Genomic DNA, 17347 nt, shown 5'->3' with positions numbered 1-17347 from the left:
CCAGGTTTAGCTTATTCTTTTCATCGTTCCAGGGTGTAAGTGTAATCATTTATTAATCATTCTCCTGTTGGTGGACATTCGAGGGTTCACGGTTATCTTGCTGCTGTGAACACTGTCCCCCATCACCCTCTCTGCTCTCCCAACTGCACACCTTGAAGTCGACAGCCTGGCTGATACATAGTTCAGTTTGCAACGCCCAAGCTGCCGGCAAACTGCTCTCCAGAGTGGCTGTGCCAAGTGCCTGTCCCTCCAGCAAACTTTGGGGGGCTGCTTTCCTTCCCTGCACTCCAGCCGCTGCTCCTTTTAACTACTTTTTTTTTTTGGGGGGGGGTCATGAAGCCAGTGGAGAATCCTAAAAGAACAGCCATGAGTTCTTTCCCCAGGAACACACACAAACACAAATATTTGGGGCAGTTTCTGGGGTTCCCCGGACTTGATGGCCTCGCCCCCCGCCCAGGGGACCCTGCATGGAGTGTTTAGCAGCCTAACTGTCTCATGATATGATGGGAACGCGGAGGTACCTGCTGTTAGGGGCGTGAATGAGGGAACAAATGGGATCTCGTTTTACAGGAGGTGGAGGAAACTGTTCAGACCCAAATCTGTCTCCAGTCAGAAAAAAACACGGGGGGCAGCAAGGGATGGCGCTCTAGCTGGACTCTGCCCTGGAATAGCCCCCCCCCACACACCAGGATTGTCTTCAAGGGGTCCCCGGACTCAGGTCTGGCAGCTCCACCTATCAGCAGCCCTGGAGGGCAGGCCAAGTCTGGCATCCAGGTCAAAGCAGGGAACCAGGAAGGGACCCCTGGGGGGAGGGGGGGGGAGGGCAGACACAGGTCCTCTGTGCTACAAAGCACATGGGCCTCCCGGGTCAGACCCAGCCTCTGGGGTTCGAATCCTGCCTGGAGCACTTCCATGGACCAGGAAGGCGAGGAGTGCTCATTCCAAAGATGCTCTCTTCACCGCCCCCATCATCTTTCTCCTCCTCCTCCTCTCGTCCATCCATGACACGGTAGTCTCACCAGGTGGACAGAACAGAATGATCTTTCCGGTGGGACAGATGGATAAAATGAGGCCTCTGGCGGAGCAGCGACCTGCCCCCCGCCCCAGCCCCCGGCGAGAGCAGCCTGGTTAATGGGCCCGCACACACCGACCCCCGCCGGCCCATCCGCCCGCGGCCCCTTCCCCGGGCCTGACCCCCGGCGCCGCCTGACAGATGACCTCAGCTGCCGCCAATCCATTGGTTCCAGCTCCCGGGGGGAGCGCAGAACAAAGCGCGCTTTGTGGCGGGGCCGTCCCCTCGCCCGGCGTGTCCGCCGCCGGGACCCCCTCCGGAACTGCGAGCGACGCCCCCCGGCCGACAGCCGTGTAATGTCTTCCAGGCCGCGCGGCTCCTCCCAGAGCCCGGGGCCGCGCTCGCCTGCCCCGGGGGGGCGCCCCGGGCCGCCCAGGTCCCCCGCTCGGCCCCCCAGGCGACGGGGTTGGGGGCCCCGGCAGTTCCCGCACAGGAGGAAGTGAGAGGACAGGGGTGCGTGCGCGTGGGCGCAGGGCAGGTGCCGCCACCTCACAGCCTCACGCTAACCCTGAGTGCTTCCAAATGGGGCGGAAAACACTGTTCGTGTTGACGGTGTTGTGACCCATGTCGTTGTTGTTGCCATTACTAGTATTGTTATTATTTTTGCAGAAGTGAGGGGGAGTCCATTGAGATTACGACAAACCCGGGTTTGAATCTTGGCTTCACCACCTACTGGCTGTGGGGCGTTGGTAAATTCACGTCTGGGAACAACAGCAATAGTAACCAACAGTTCCCCCAGCACCTACTGTGTGCCAGGCACTACTAAGTGCTTCAAGGTTTACTTAACTCATTTAATCTTCAGACAACCTTAGAAGGGAGGGGACATTGCCCTCATTAGACAGAGGAGGGAGTTGAGGCCCAGGCTGGCTGTCCTGTAGACAGATTCACCTGTCCGAGCCTCAGTTTCCTTATCTGTAAAACAGAGACAAGTCTAGCAGCTTCCCCAAAGCTGGTCACGCTCAGTCCTCAGTCAACACACAGAGTATTCCCACCACCGCCCCGAGTCTCCTCGCGCCGGCCCCACCCACCCATCGCCACCCTCGCCACCTGGGTCCCAAACAATCACAGTCTCAGTCTTCTGTCTTCGCAGATGAGGACACAGGGACTGGGAGCAGGTCCCTGGCTCGCCGGGGGACACCCAGCGTGGGTCCGCACCCGAGGCCCTCTGTCATTTGGAGACTGTCTGTGGACAGCAAGGCCCCTGCGGACACAGCCCCCATCGGGCTTGGAGGGGACGGAGGAGCAGGAGGAGGGCCTGCCTGCAGCTGGAAACCTTTCCCTTGAGGAACAAGATTCCCTGTCCTGTTGTGTCCGTAAGGGCTGACCGGGTGGGGCAGGAGGAGAGAGAAGCCACACCAAGAGGGGTGACAAGGGGTTGCAGAGAGGGCAGGGCAGGGCTGGGAGTGTCTGCCCCCCACCCACCCTCCACATACCTCCCTGGATGTTCCCGCTACAAGGTGGTACCAGGCGCCTACTGTGTGCCAGGCGCTGTGCCAGGCACTGGGACCAGCAGAGTACAAAGCAGATGGAAACTCCTGTCTTCTTGACATCTACTTAGGGGAGAAAGGCAAGAAACACACGCACGAAATGCGTAGGGAATGTCAGATGCAGTATCCCGTGAGAACTGCTGTGAGGGAAAAGCCGGGGGAACAGAAGGAACGAAATAGGAAATACCAATTCTGTTCAGGCGGCCGGACCTCTCTGAGGAGGGGGCCTGGGCCTGAGCGGAGAGGAAGGAAGTCCTGTGGGTTCCAGAAGGAAGTATATTTCCAGCAGAAGGAACGGCACAGAGGCCAGCATGGCAGGGCAGCCCACACGGGACAAGGGCAGGGCTGGCAGGTGCGAGGACGGGAGAGGCGGGCGTCCTCGGCTCAGGAGGGGCCGTGTGGGTGCCGAAGACTCAGCCTGGTCATCCGCGTGGCCTGGGAGGCATGCGAGGCTGTTGACGGACAGGGGTGCGGGGGAGGCTCTCCCTGTCACCAGGGCCCCAGGTGAGGGTCGGTGGTCTGGACCAGGGTGGTCAGAGAAGGGATCCGAGTCCAGATGTAATTGGAAGACGGGGCTCTATAACTTTTCAGTGGCTGGAGCCGGATCTGCGGATGACAGAAAGGGAGGGTCCTAGTGACCCCCAGACTGGGGAGTCCGCCAGAACCTTCATAGTAGGGCCCAGGCCCCCAAGAGTGCGATGAAGAAGCGAGCTTAGAAAGCAGTTTCTAAACATCCCTTCGAGAGTCTCCTTCACAAACTGGGCCCAAGGAGGGCTTGGCATCGCCTTTAGGGACCATGGCTTTTAGCTAAATTTAAAATCTGCTTTTGCCTGACCAGGTGGTGGCGCAGTGGATAGAGCGTCGGACTGGGATGCGGAAGACCCAGGTTCGAGACCTGGAGGTCGCCAGTTTGAGTGCGGGCTCATCTATCTGGTTTGAGCAGGGGTTCACCAGCTTGGACCCAAGGTCGCTGGCTCAAGCAAGGGGTTGCTCGGTCTGCTGAAGGCCCGCGGTCAAGGCACATATGAGAAAGCAATCAATGAACAACTAGGGTGTCGCAATGCGCAACGAAAACCTAATGATTGATGCTTCTCATCTCTCCGTTCCTGTCTGTCTGTCCCTGTCTATCCCTCACTCTGACTCTCTCTCTCTGTCTCTGTACAAAATAAAATAAAATAAAATCTGCTTTTGTTTTACTTAAAACTAAAATTTTTTATACTTGAAGAAAAAATTTTTTTTTGTTTACTGATTTGAGAGAGAGGAGGGGAGAGTGAAACATCGATTTGCTGTTCCACTTAGTCATAAATTTATTGGTTGATTCTTGTGCCGTGACCGGGGATCGAATCTACAACGTCGGGATGACGCTCTAACCACCTGAGCTACCCGGCCAGGGCAAATTTTAAAAATTTTTAAGGAAAATTTTAAAAATTTTTAGCCAGCCAAAGTGAGAAATCAGTATCCTGTGACATAAATAAATGTAGCTGTCAGTATAAACAATGTAAACATCATACCGTTCCTAACCTCCTCCAGGTCTGGCTGAGGTGGGGGGCTCTCTCTTTGTAGCAAATGTTTGAGAAAGCCAGCCCCTCTAACCCAGAATGCTTTCCCCTCAGGAGTTGGGGTCATCTTGTTCTCTGGGTCCTCACCCTTTTTCATTTTGCTTAACAAACACAAAGCATTTGTGGATAGTATGTAAATGCTTTCCAAATATAAAGTCATTTGGTCCTCACAACCACCCCACGAGGTTATCATCCCCATTTTGCAGATGAGGAAACTGAGGTTCAGAGAGCTGAAGTCCCCTGCTCACAGTCACACAGTAAGGATGAGGGCCAGCCAAGGTTCAAACGTGGTCGCTTTCATTTCGGAAGTGCCAAATGATTGGAATAAGAAGGGCCTTCAATTCATTTTACTTCAGTAAGTACTTACTCAGTTTCTACTAATATTTGAGTGCCATATCACCCTTTGCTTACAAGTGTTCAAGGATCAAATTTGGGAAACAATCTCCAGGTACTTCACCATCAACACCCTGAATGACCTGCTCTTCCCCAGCTCACCCTACTCCAGCCAGGCCGGTTGCCTCCCAGTTCCCAAATGCTCTCTGACCCCAGGGCCTTTGCACTTGCTCTGGTCTCTGCTAGAATGCCCTTCTCCTCTGGAATTTCTGGCTGCTTCACATCCTTTGGGACTCACTCAGCTCAACGTCAACTCCTTAGGCTTCTCTTGTTTCCTCATCCCTCCCATGGTCTTCCCACTATTCTTACCCTGTTTTTTTTTCTTTCATGGCTTCTGACTATATTGTCTACTTGCTTGTACCTGCCGCCTCGCCACGATGTACATAAGCTCTGTGCAAGCAGAACGTGGCGGACAGAGCAGGCAAGCACCTGGGATGAAGAGCCCACAGCAGAGCAGACGTGGAGGGGCAGCCTTGGGGCTGTCCCCAGATGCGGGGAGCAGATGTGTCTGCGGAGCTGCAGAGGACGCGGGTCACCATGAAGATCCACTTCAGACGAGGAAAGGTCTTTCCCACAGCCCCAGCGCTCAGACACTGGACAGGATTATATCGTGAGGTAGTGAGGACCACATCACAGGTGTTATGCAAGCTGAGATAAGGCAACCCTTAACCAGGACCACCCAACGTGTTGGGGCTGTGCAGAAAGGGCTCGTTACCATAGATGAGGTATATAGTCACTAATCTGCTCATTTACCTATTTGTTCATTCATTCTGTCTCCTCTCTATCCATTTATTCACTCACTCTGTGTTTCCCAAACTTACTGTGTGCTGGACAACCTCACGGCCTCTGTACAGTACTTAGTATCTTAAGTACATATATCGTATGTATCTAACATCTTAAGTCAGCCTGGAGAGGCTGACTTAAATGTAAATGCAACTGTTTGTGCATCAACTTGACTGAGGTTGAATTTACATGCAATAAAATACACCCACTGAAAGTGTACGGTGCAATATAGTTTAACAAATATACACCCCGACATAACCACCACCTCAGTCCTCAGTCAACACACAGAATATTCCCACCACCGCCCCGAGTCTCCTCCTGCCCCTTTGCAGTCGGGCCCCATCCACCCATTGCCACCCTCGCCACCTGGGTCCCAAACAATCACTGTGTCAGAAAGTGCCCACACATCCCCAGGCTTCCTCTGGGACCAGTTCACACCCCGCCAGCCATATCCAAACACACATGACAAAGCAGAATCCCTTACCACAACTAAAAAGGAACTGACCAAAAGGAATAAGATAATAAGAAGCAAAATAATATTCTCGAATGCTAGCAGGACACCATGGCCCAAAGCTCTGAGCCCAGAGGAGAGAAAGGGAGAGAGACCCACTAGCAGGACACCATTGCCCAAAGCTCTGAGCCCAGAGGAGAGAAAGGGAGAGAGACCCACTAGCAGGACACCATTGCTCAAAGCTCTGAGCCCAGAGGAGAGAAAGGGAGAGAGACCCACTAGTCTCAGAAAGGTGAGCGCCTGGCATCCTCGCAGCCTTGCCACTGGGCCTGTTGGAAGGACGGAGACACTGAAAACGCGAGAATGACTTTCTCACTTTGGCTTTGTTGTTATTTAACACAGTCCTCCCTCAGTACCAGAAATGGGTTCCCGGACCCCTGAGGATACCCCAATCCTCAGATGCTCAAGTTCCTTACATAAAATGGTGTCATGTTTATATATCACCTACACACATTCTCTCTGGGTGCTTTAAATCACCTCTGGGTTACTTATAATAATCAGTACAATGTAACTGCTATTAAGTAGTTGTTATAGTATATACTGTTTGGGGATCAACGTTCTGGAATTTTTCTAAATCTGCATTTGGTTGCATCTGTGGAGGCAGGACCTATGGATATAGGAGGCCACTGCTCCTTGTCCCTACTCCCCCATATCACCTTCTGTCCACTTCCAGCCTCACCCCCAGTGGGGCAGGTTCCGCAGGGCAGCACACCTCCTCTCCTCGAACATCCACCCACTCACTCATTCATTCGTTCCCAGGACGAGTGTTTACGAGTAGCGACTCTGCGCCAGCTGCTGCAGCCACAGAGAAAAACCACATTCTGGTTACTGTGTCAGCCCGGAGGATGGCGTAGCACCCCGCCCAGCACGCAGTAGACTCTGAACAAGGATCTGTCCAATGGGTTGCTCTGAAATGAAAGACACAAATGCCCATATCCTCCTCCTTGACACTCTGAGCGGTGGCTCTAACACTGTCTGCCTGGAGCAATGAAGGAAGGCTTCCCTGAGGAGGTGGCCCTCGAGCAGACACCTGACCACCTCCTTCCGCTCATTCTTTTTCTTCTCATTTGACAGATGGGGAGATGGAGGCACACAGAGGTCGAGGGACTTGCTCAAGGCCACACAGGAAGAAGAGAGGGAAATGAGAGATGGGCAGGACCTAGGACTCTGGGCGCCAGCACACCATTCCTCCAGGGCAAGGCCAGGCCCAGACTGGCAGACAACAGGCCTGAGTCTGGAATCCATTTGCTCCAGCCAGCAGTGTTTTCCCAGGGAGAAGGAGGAGGCCCCGGCCCTGCCCCTGCCTGTTCCCCCCACCACCACCACCATCTGCTCCCTATTTATTTATTTATACTTAAGTCTCACCTCCCAGCCCTGCCGGGGGCACCAAACAAACCGGGGTCCCTGCGGAGAGGGGAGTGGGGGGGAGGGCACTGTCAGCCCCTGTGACCAGGGAAAGCTGGTCTGAGAGCGCCTCAGCATGGCCCCCCGCAGGCCCGCCAGGGCGACCGGGTTCACATCCCAGCTGTGAGTCTTCCTGGCTGTTGACCTCCCTGCAGCTTCCTCTCCTCATCTGTAAAATGGGGTTAATAATAGCACTGACCTCCTGGGGCTGGGAGTGGGGTTTAGCACAGTGCTTTGGACAACGTCCGTCCGTCCGGCACAGACAGGCCCGGCGAGTGTCTCTGGTGCTCTGTGTGACCCGGAGAGGCACGCCACCCCTCTCTGGTCTAGCCCTTCCTCTCTGCAGTGCGCAGCTCGCCACCGGACCTCAGCGGCTCCAAGCCTAGTGTCCCCTCCTCAGCACCCTCACCCCGGTCCTGGCCAAGGATGGATGATTGATGTTTGTCTCCACCTCTAGTCAAGTTTGCCCTGCAACAATCTCCTAATCTGCAGGGAAGGCAAAACGACACCTTCCCGGCCCCATGAGAGGCCCGAGAATCCCTCACCTGGGCTCCCTGAGTTGCCACCCCCCGGAGGGCTAGAGCCTGCGGCCATCCACCGTGGCACTGGTGTGCTGACATAGCTGCCAACACAGACCCCGGGAAGCTGGGCCCAGCTGCTCATTAACCCTCATTAGCTCGGGGGCTGTCAGCTGCAGGGGCCCAGGCTGCTCCCGGGGATTGTTCTGGTGCCCCCACAACACACAGGCACAACCTGTCTCTCCCTGAGCCGCAGTGGACTGTGTGCACCTACCCTCCCCCCCGGTCTAAGGCTGCCCCCCATCTGAGTCTCCACCCCCCTGGTCTAAGTCTGCCCCCCCATCTGAGTCTCCACCCCCCTGATCTAAGTCTGCACCCCATCTGAGTCTCCACCCCCCCCCGGTCTAAGTCTGCACCCCCCATCTGAGTCTCCACCCCCCTGGTCTAAGTCTGCCCCCCATCTGAGTCTCCACCCCCCTGGTCTAAGGCTGCCCCCCCATCTGAGTCTCCACCCCCCCGGTCTAAGGCTGCCCCCCCATCTGAGTCTCCACCCCCCCCGGTCTAAGTCTGCACCCCCCATCTGAGTCTCCACCCCTCCCCGGTCTAAGTCTGCACCCCCCATCTGAGTCTCCACCCCCCTGGCCTAAGTCTGCCCCCCCATCTGAGTCTCCACCCCCCTGGCCTAAGTCTGCCCCCCATCTGAGTCTCCACCCCCCTGGTCTAAGTCTGCACCCCCCATCTGAGTCTCCACCCCCCTGGTCTGAGTCTGCACCCCCCATCTGAGTCTCCACCCCCCCCCGGTCTAAGTCTGCACCCCATCTGAGTCTCCACCCCCCTGGTCTGAGTCTGCACCCCCATCTGAGTCTCCACCCCCCCCTGGTCTAAGTCTGCACCCCCCATCTGAGTCTCCACCCCCCTGGTCTAAGGCTGCCCCCCCATCTGAGTCTCCACCCCCCTGGTCTAAGTCTGCACCCCCCATCTGAGTCTCCACCCCCCTGGTCTAAGGCTGCACCCCCCATCTGAGTCTCCACCCCCCTGGTCTAAGTCTGCACCCCCCCATCTGAGTCTCCACCCCACCCTGGTCTAAGTCTGCACCCCCCATCTGAGTCTCCACCCCCCTGGTCTGAGTCTGCACCCCCCCATCGAAGCTTCCACACACACACACACCCCCGGTCTAAGGCTGCCCCCTCCCTCATCTGAGACCTATGCTCGCTCTGCCCCCAGCCTCTCTGAGACACTGTCGCCCTCACCAAGTCCGTCTGTCTCACTGAAGCCCTGTTTTCTCCGCTCGCCGGGCCTGTGAGCCCCCTCTCCCCTCACGGAGCCCCATTCCTCTCTGAGCAGACTCCCACCCGCCGGCCTCCTCTTCTGAGCCTGTCTCCCCAGCCCCCTACCCACTCACAGGCCACCTGACGCTCAGGTGCCCACTCGAGATACAGGTGCCATCATCTGAAGGCCTTTGGTGGGGGGTTCACAGGGCATCTAGCAGACCCCCTCCACTTTGGGGAACAGGCAGCCCTGCAGAAGCCTCAGGGGACAGCTTTCTGGAAGGAGAAGGGAGAAGTCTCCGAGCTGAGGGCCACCTGGAGGAGGAGCGAGCACCCATCTCCTGGCCCAGGGGCAGCACCCGGGGTCCTGGCAGCAGACAGCTCAGCAGCCCAGCTGCCCGTTCCAGGAACCCAGGAGTCAACAGGCCGGACCCCAGGGGCCGCCAGGGCAGGATGAGCTGGGGCGAACAGCGGGGGCTCCCCTAACCCAAGGGGGACGTAGCACAGGCAGTTTTAAGGGGCCGTGGAGACACTGAGGACACACGCCTCTCTGCCTGCTGGACCCAGGTGAGGGGTGGTCCCTCCTCACTGTCCCTAGGAAACTGCAGCTAAGGAGGGGTTGTTGTCCACCTGACTGTCCCTGGAAGGTCCCAGGCTGCGCTCAAATGGAGCAGGGCCTGCTCCTTATCCCAACTTCTATCCGCTACACCCAGAGTCCTCCCAAGCCCTGGAGAGAGGAGAGGAGAGGACGGGGTGAGCCCCACCCCCGCGAGCTGCAGCTAGGGGAGCAGACGCTCCAAGGAGGGCAGGAACAGTGGGGACGGGTGGCGAGGAGGCAGGTGCCTCTGGGACCCTCTGTCCTCGCCCTCCTCTGCCCTCTACTCCCCACCCAAGTGGGCCCCTTACCCCACCACCCCAATCTCATCTGGCCTCCATGTGCTTGGCCTGCACCTGAATACACACTCCCCAGCGATCTGTCTTGGGCTGTCAGAGGATCAATGGGGCTCCCAAGGCCTGGCCCAGCAGGAAGCTGCAGGGAAGTCCCTAACGAGAGCTAGGAAGACTGACCGGGCTGGGGAGGCGGCAGCAAGGAGCAGCCAGGCTGGGAGCAGAGCATGAGCCTGGGCCTGGCATCTTGTTGGGGCACAGCCCCAGGGAAGGCCTGGCTCCCCAGTGATGAGACCGGTCGACTCCCTTGTGCAGGGTCTCGGGGTGGCTTCCAGGTCTTCTTCGCCTTCTAAGTTTGGGGACTAACCCCTTCCATACTCTGGGCCTCAGCTTCCTCCTTTGTGGATGTCAAGGGATTGCATCTCAGGTGCACGTAAGGTTCTTAAATCAGCGAGAGAGCTTTCCTTGTGTACAAATACAAGATGGTCTCCAAGATGCTAAGTACAAGTTGAAGGTCTTCTCTTCCGTACCCTGAAGTGGCCACCGAGATCCCTCTTAGAAGCTGAGTCTAAAGTCACCCCCAAACTGATCTAAAGTATTTTACCGTGCGTATGGGAAAACTGAGGCCAAAGTTAGGAAGCTATTCCCAACCATTCCAAACAATTTTTGTTAAGGGCCTACTGTGTTCCAGACCCTCTGCTAGGTGTGTGTGGGGGGGGGAAGGTGGCAGGACTGAGGAGAAAAGCCACTACTCCCCCTGCCCTGAGGGGACTTATTCTCCCACTCAGGGAAAGAAACAGATAACTAAATGTTGACCGAGCAAAGCAGGTGCCAGAAGAAAGAATGGAGGGAGCACCAACAGAGACCAGTTTAGGGGACCATTAGGGACAGAAAGCTTGTTAGCTAGAAGGGGTGGTCGGTGATATGATAGGGTGACTGGACCTTACCCGTATTGTGGTTTGTAATAGCAAAACCCTGTAATGACCCAAGTGTTCATCAGCATAGAGTTCTGGATAATATGCATATTGTGGTATATCCATACAGCGGAATACTACACAGCTGTGAAAAAGAATGCAGCTGCATGCTTCAACACAGGTGGCTCTCCAAAGCATACTTTGGGAAAAAGCAAGTGAACTAGGACACATATGATAAACACAAACGTATGTATTATCTCATGGGAAGTTATGCTTTTATATATATATATGATTTTATTTCTTTATTATTAGGGAAGATTGAGAGAGAAAGAGAGAGAGAGAAAAGAGGGGAGGAGCAGGAAGCATCAACTCCCATATGTGCCTTGGTCAGGCAAGCCCACAGTTTTGAACCGGTGACCTCAGTGTTCCAGATTGACATTTTATCCACTGCGCCACCACAGGTCAGGCCAAAGTTAAGCTTCTAAGAATGAAATACTGTCCTACATGTTGTATGAGGATTTATACACATGTAGTAAAAGTTGAAAACACACATGGGAATAGTAAATATCACGACAGTAGTTTCTTCAGCAGGGAGAGGGAACTGATATTCAGGTAACTACCAAGGACCTCTGTATCAGCTAGCTACCCTACGTAACAAGTGGTCCCACAACATGGTGTTTTACAGCAACAACAGTCATTCGTTCTATCTAACAAGTTTTTTAGGATCAGGAACTTGGGAGTGGTTTAGCTGGGTGGCCCTGGTCCTCAGGAGGCTACATTCAGATGTCAGCCTGGGCTACAGATTCGCCAAGGCCTGAGCACGGCGCTGGAGAGGGGCCTCCGCGTGTGACCTGCATTCCATTGCATGGTGAGTGGATCCCAAACATGAGCACTGCCAGACAGACATCTGGGCAGAAGCTATATCCTTTTATAACCTGGCCTCCAACATCATGACCACCACAGTCTCGCCATCAGAAGCAAATCGCTATACCCTCACCTCTCACTCAAAGGTGGAGGGAGCCCTGGCCGGTTGGCTCAGAGGTAGAGTGTCAGCCCCGTGTGTGGAAATCCCAGGTTCAATTCCCAGCCAGGGCACACTGGAGAAGCGCCCATCTGCTTCTCCAGCCTTCCCCCTCTCCTTTCTCTCTGTCTCTCTCTTCCCCTCCAGCAGCCAAGGCTCCACTGGATCAATGTTGGCCCGAGTGCTGAGGATGGCTCCATGGCCTCTGCCTCAGGGGCTAGAATGGCTCCAATTGCAACAGAGCAATGCCCCAGATGGGCAGAGCATTGCTCCCTGGTGGGCATGCCGGGTGGATCCCGGTTGGGTGCATGTGGGAGTCTGTCTGACTTCCTTCTCGCTTCTAACTTCGGAAAAATACAAAAAAAAAAAAAAAAAAGTGGAGAAAAACAGTGGCTACCTTTTGGAGAAAGGAGTGTCGGAGAAATTGTGGACATGTTTTAAAACCATGACACTCTCACTTGGTTTTGAAAAGTCTTCTTCTTAAACGGGGTGGTGAGAACGTACAATTGTTTTATGTTATTCTCTATATTTCTTCATGTGTTTAAAAGCACAGGGGGAGATGGGGAGGAGGAAGGTGAGCAGTGATGAGGGAGAAACAGCTGAGGAAGGCAGAGGGGTGGGCAGTGCCCAGATTACTCAAGGGGCTTGCCCGCCACAGTCACCCCATGGGCTGGGCAGAGTCAGAACCCTGAGCAGGGAAAACTGGGCTCTGCTTCCTCTCTGAGTCCCAGCACCTGGCCTAGAGCAGGTCCCAAGGTTGCTGGCAATTCCTTCCCTGGACACTGCTCCCCGATACCCCATCTTAGGAAGTCTCCCGTCCACTCCCGACCCCTGATACCTGGCTCATGTCCCCAGAAGCATCCGTTGCCTTAGTTTCTGGGATATTCCTCCACAGAGACACCCCGTGTTTTAAACTTACATGCAAACACATACAATTTTATTACATATCCCTTTCTATACCATCTCCCCCTTTTTTCTTAGTTTTTTTTTTAATTTATTCATTTTAGAGAGGAGAGGGAGAGACAGAGAGAGAGAGAGAGAGAGAGAGGAGAGAGAGAGAGAGAGAGAAGGGGGGAGGAGCTGGAAGCATCAACTCCCATATGTGCCTTGACCAGGCAAGCCCAGGGTTTTGACCATCTCCCCCTTATCCATACACTTCGGAGAGTCTTCCAAACGAGTACGTAGAAATCACCTTTGTTCCTCTTCAGAGCTTCGTAGTACTCCATCATGCGGCTGTGCTCTAACTGATGCAACCAACCCCCTACGCATAGACATTTATTTGCCTTTATTATTACTTGTTGAACTTCAAATGTAGAGAGTTGAGTTCAGAACAGTTCCTCGGTTCACAGCAGATCATCATCGCTGACCCCTGAGCACACACACTTCCCCTTTGTTTTGTTTTTCTATTTCCTTTTATCTCGTTTCCCCTTCTTGTTTTATGCGCCTCTCCCATTCTGATGGGTCCTCTGACGTGGCAGCCTTCCTGGAGGACATGATTACGATTGTACGGGTGCTGTTGCCTTCTGGGTACGCATTTTACATCTTTCTGTGCTCTCATGCTCACTTCCTGTTTAATGCACGTCTGGGGTGTGGCTCGACCCGTGGCTCCCACAACTCTTTGGTTTGCATCCAGCACCTTTTTCCTCTCTACAAGCTCAGTAATGGGTCCCTGGGTGGTCGCTAGGTCCCTGCCACCACAACAGCACTGCCATGTCCTAGTCTGGGCTCTATGAGAATTTGGTCTGCACAAATAGGAGTGCAACTGCTTTGTCAGAGGCTACATGCATTCTCTTTATCTTAGGCACCATAATAAATGACCCTCGAGTTAGAGGCTTAAAACAACCACGTGGTTTGTGATTTTGTAGGTCATCAGGGGTTCAGGAAGGGCTCAGGAAGGGCCCAGGTGGGTGGCTCATCTCTGAACCATGTGGTGTCAGCTGAGACAGCTAAGGCTGGAGGTTCCTTTCCAAGATGGCTGGCTTCTTCATTCATATCTGCAGCCTTGATGGACCTGGGTCTACCCCAATGGATACACACACACACACACACATACACACACACACACACACACACGGCATTTCATTCTAAACAACACCACCCCATGGCTAATTGGACTTCCTCACTGCATGGCCATCTCAGGATGGTTGCACTTCTTTCATGGCTGGCTTCTCCCCAATCATTCCAAGAAAAAGGAAGTGGAAGCTATTAGTCTTTAAAGACCTGGGCCTGGAAACTGACACAGTATCACTTCTGCTACAGTCATTGGTCAAAGCAGTCCCCGGCCAGCCCAGAGTCGCAGAACGGGTGCACAGACTCACCTCTCAATGGGAGGAATGCCAAAGAATTGGTGGCCATATTTCACATACTCCGATGCATATTTTTAACTCAACAGCTTGCTCTCCAGATGGCAGCTCCCATCCCCGCTCCCCCAGCACTATTTCCACGTCCACACCCACACTTGGCTCCATCCAGCCTGTTCCATTCTCCTTTTACCCAGCAATAAACATCCTTGTATGTGGGTCACCTCACCCATGTGCACGGACTAAGGTAGGCGAAGTCCCAGAAGCAGAGATGCTAGGTCGAATGGTACGTGTGGTTGTGATTTTGACAGATGTTGCCAACCTTTCAATAACCTGCGAGTTCTATTTCTTTGTAACAGACCCAGAATCTGAGCCCTTCTCACCACCTCGTGGGGCACATCTTAACTCAATCTTTACGGCGACCGTAAGAGGTGGGTGCTGTTATTATACTTCTTTCTCAGATGAGGAAACAGAGGCACGGAGCAATTAAGTAACATGTCTGAGTTTCCACGGCGGGGGAAGTGGTGGGGGTCTGCATTTGAATTCCCCCCACTTCCAGTCCCGGGCTGGCTTCAAGGCCAGACCACGTACTCTTGTGGCACCTTTCAGGGGAGCAGTGTGCTCACAGGTACAGCCTTGCTGGAGGCAGTGGGGGGAGGTGGCCTTCCGTGCGGGAGTCCGCCCTACAACCAAATCAAAATGTACACAAAAGGCACAGGGCTGACGGTGCACTGCATCCACTCCACGGTGCACCCTGGGGTGGGACCCACGGCGCCTGGGTTCCCAGACGACTGCTCGATAACATTCCACTCTCCACCAGTATTATCAATAGAATCATCATCATCAATCTCGGCTACCAACTATGGTGGGCTGACGGGGTGCTGAGAGCGCCTTCTGCATTCTGAATCTCTCAACAACCCTGGGAAGTCATTGGCTCCCGGGAACCCCGGTTTCTAGATGAAGAGAGCCTGAGCTCAGCGGCTGAGCTGGGATTTGGTCGCTGTGTCCCTACCCACTGACCGGTGCCTGGAAGACCTCTGTTAGCCAAGGACGTTCATGCCGTCAATTCGTTTGACCTCACGGTCACGCCCTTGAAGTCCATGCGCCCATCATTCCCATCTGGTTGACAAGAAGGTGGAGCTGCAGAGCCCTACTCAACACTACAACACACAGCCCTTTGCAACAAACCTGCCTCTGCCGCACCTCCCCGGCCAGCTTCTGGATGTCACAGCTTGAAGGGACCCGCTTTACAGTGCAGAAAGGAAGCAGGTCAGGGTCGTTGGGGCGCTGCGCAGGGTTTGCGGGCGGGTGCCCAGAGATCCTGTTTACCAGCGGGGACAGGGCCAGAGGCACACCAGACCAGGAAGGAGGAGGGCCTTGGGAGATACCCCACATTTGTGTCCTCAAAGCTTTGCCCCTGGTTTTCCCATCCTCAGGGCTCCCCAGAGGGGTAGCGAGCTGTCATTTCCATGGAACGTCCTGCAGCCCTGGACACACGGGCTCCACCCGGTCTCTCCGCTCCTGCCCCTTCCCGACCACCTCTGCTTCTCCAGACAGACAGCTCCGTGACTGGCTTCCTGCAGCTGATTCCTTCAGCCAGCAAACCAGCACGGAGCGGTGTTAGGCACCGGGATACAGTCAAGAATAAACAGTGACTCCTGCCCTATTTGGTGATATTCTGGGGTAGAAAAAAAGTCAATAAATAAAATAAAAACAAAAACAAAACCACTGAGTAAAATGTATAGTATGTCAGGTAGTTATAGGGCCATGGCAAAATAAAAATTTTTTTTAAAAAAGAGAAAAGCAAGTGGTTTGGGAGTGGGAAGGAAGGTGTTAACTAGGGTGGACAGGGCAGGCCTTGATGAAAAGGTGACATCTGAGCAGATATGTGAACAAAAGGAAGGAGTAAACCAGGAACCATAACACCTGGAAGAAGAACACTGTCCATAGCAAGTGCAAAGGTCCTGAGGCAGAGTAGTGTCTGGTGTATGAGGAGTAGCAAGGAGACCGGAGCGGCTGGAGAGTCAGTAAGGGGGAAGAGTAGGAGATAGGGTGGGAGAGGAGGCAGATCATATAGGGCCTGGAGGGGTTATTGTGAGGATTTGGCTTTTGCTCTGAGTGAGCTGGGACCCAATGAGGGACAGGGTCTGCTGTGCACATCAGGGGACTTCTCCAGCTGCTGTGGAAAGAGCACACTGCAGAGGGAAAAGGAGGCACCAGGGAGCCCTGTGAGGGGGCAGTTGCAATAATCCTGGCAAGAAATGAAGGTGATTTGTCCAGGTTGGTACCACTGTTGCACTTCCTATTTGTGTGCAGAAACAACCGCACAACCCAGTGGCTTCGAGCAACACCTATGTTATTAGGCCAGTGGATTCAGACCTGGCGTGGCGGGGCTGGCTTCTTTCTGCTGCATGGTGCCTCACACCTCGGTGAGAAAGACTCTAGGCTAGATTCAGAACAGTCACTGAGGACTAGAGTGCCCTCCAGGCCCCTGGGCTGGGGTGATCGAAAACTAGCACTGTCAGCAGGAGCGCCTCCGCACGGCCTCTCCAGGTGGCCTACGCCCCCTCGCAGCACGGCAGTCTCAGAGCATGTGGACTCCTCACACGGCAGCTCAGGGCCTCAAGAGCCAGTGCCCCAGTGACCCGGCTGGATGCCGCATCACTGGGGACGACCCAGCATCGGAAGTCACGTCAAGTCACTTCTGCCATAAAAGCCGTCACAAATCCACCCAGACTCCAGCGGGAGGAACGCGGGGCCGTTTCCTAACCCTGTTACAGCACTCAGCTTCCTCGGGGCGCGATGAAAGTGTCTAGTGTTGGCTGACGCAGGAAGAACAGGGAGGAATGGCAAGTGACCCTGCTCGCCCAGGCTTACAGCCCAGTGGCCAAAGACACAGTTACCTCCCAGGGCTCTGGGCAATCAGAGAGGAGGCTCAGCCTGCTTGGCTAGTCAGGGCAGGCTTCCCGGAGGAGACAGTGCATGAGTTGAGTCTTAAAGAGTGAGGAGTCAGTCAAGGGAAATGGGAGAGACCATCCCAGGACAAGGAGGACTAGGGATGCTCACCTAGGGGGTGGGGGCAGGAGAGTGAATTCCGGCAGCAGCTGTCTGGGTTTGAACCCCGCCTTGCCCTTGCTAAGTGGGCGACATTGGGCAGGCCACCACGCCTCTGAGACCCAGCCTCCGTTTAGGGTAAAATAGGAGCAGTAATAACAGCACTGCCTTCCCT

The sequence above is a fragment of the Saccopteryx bilineata genome, chromosome 6 (assembly GCF_036850765.1).
Source record: "Saccopteryx bilineata isolate mSacBil1 chromosome 6, mSacBil1_pri_phased_curated, whole genome shotgun sequence".
NCBI classification, from domain to species: Eukaryota; Metazoa; Chordata; class Mammalia; order Chiroptera; family Emballonuridae; genus Saccopteryx; species Saccopteryx bilineata.
This window is presented reverse-complemented; position numbering follows the sequence as displayed.